The sequence below is a fragment of the Benincasa hispida genome, chromosome 1 (genome assembly GCF_027475165.1).
Source record: "Benincasa hispida cultivar pf3 chromosome 1, pf3_genome.v1.1, whole genome shotgun sequence".
NCBI classification, from domain to species: domain Eukaryota; kingdom Viridiplantae; phylum Streptophyta; class Magnoliopsida; order Cucurbitales; family Cucurbitaceae; genus Benincasa; species Benincasa hispida.
Window position 1 is genome coordinate 4,935,310 of NC_143478.1, and position 1,500 is coordinate 4,936,809.

General features: G+C 31.1%; 1 pseudogene; it reads right to left on the bottom strand.

Annotated features, from left to right (window-relative positions):
* Positions 1-485: 485 nt before the first annotated feature.
* Positions 486-1,214, bottom strand: LOC150038184 (B3 domain-containing protein At1g05930-like; annotated as a pseudogene).
* Between the last annotated feature and the right edge of the window lie 286 nt (positions 1,215-1,500).

Consider the following 1,500-nt stretch of genomic DNA (forward strand, 5'->3'; position numbering starts at 1 on the left):
AATCTAAAATGATAAAATTTATATTTATTAAAGTTTAGAGACTAAATTGTTATAAATTTGAAAGTATAGAAACTAAATTGTTATTATAATTAAAGTTTGAGATCAAATGATATTTTTAACAAAGTTAATTAGAGCTAAAATTGACAATCTTATAGATAAAGGATGAAATTCAAAATTTACTAGAAACACACACAAAAAAAAAAAAAAAAAAAAAAAAAAAGAAGAAGAAGAAGAAAGAAAGAAAGAAAGAAAGTCATAAAATATTTCAAAAAAGGAAGTAACAAGAATTTGCCAATTTGTGATTGAACAATTTGTGAAATGAAGAAGATAGGAATATCAATGAATGCATTTAAGTTTTTGCCTCACAAATCTGTTTTGGTCCCTAAACTATCAAAAAAAATATTTATTTTGGTCTCCACGGCTAAATCTTGATAATGTGTTTTAGTCCCTATTCTTTCCTATCTTACATCAAAATACGTAATAAATTAGTAACGAACTAACTTAACCATAGCGAAGCAAAGACAATAAACCTCAAATTCATCATCTTTTCTAAAGCTCCAAAGTTGAATATGTTCTCCACTTTTCAGTCCCATTTCCTCCAACAACGAATTCCACTGTATCGTCAAACAGTACACATCTCCACTTCCAATCTTCCACTTCTTCAAACAAATCATTCTTTCTTCAAGAACATCGTCTAAAATAACCACGTTTATCCCTTTCTTGTTTTGGTTTTCCACTTTGCTCAACATCTTCCTCTCCTCCTCTATTGCAAAATCAAATAACAGTTTCTTTATCGGTAGGGATAAACGTCCTTGGTTCTTGTTTAAATCAGTATCTTGAAGTTGTTTCTGAATCACCAGTCTAATTTCATACCCACCCATCTCCACGATTCGATCTCTTAGTGTTGCCGACATCTCAGGAATCGTTAGATACTTGTGCTGTTTTGCCTTCTTCTTCCTCTATTTCCTATGTTTCTTAGTCCTAGTCACTGGTGTTGGTGTCGAAGCTGGCTTCTTTCTTTTGTGGGTTTTGTTAACTTTTTTCGGTTCAATATGAGTAATAGTTTGTGAAAACTCCATTAGAATATCTGCAACCTCCAACATAGACAGGGGAATGACAGTTTCATTCTTGGGTTGTTCTTTCTTTTTGGCTCTGGATGGTCTTCTTCTTCGAGGTATGTAGATTTGTTTTAAATTTGGAAGATCTAGATGCATTATTGTCGTTATTTCTTGCACACAAAAAAACTAGAAATCGAAATGGAGTGAATTGAACTGAATAGGAGATGAATGATGGGCATTTATTTATAGGAGTGAATTGAACTGAGTAGGAGACGAGTCGGACTAATCTCAATCTCCAGATATGTCAGAAAACTAAAGGAATTTAATTTCTAACCTTGATTTTCAATTCCTTTTATGATTTTCTTTGTTACTTCCATAATTGCATTGAGTTTTTAATGAAATTAGATTTTAATTCAAATATTTATCTATATTTATATTCTGA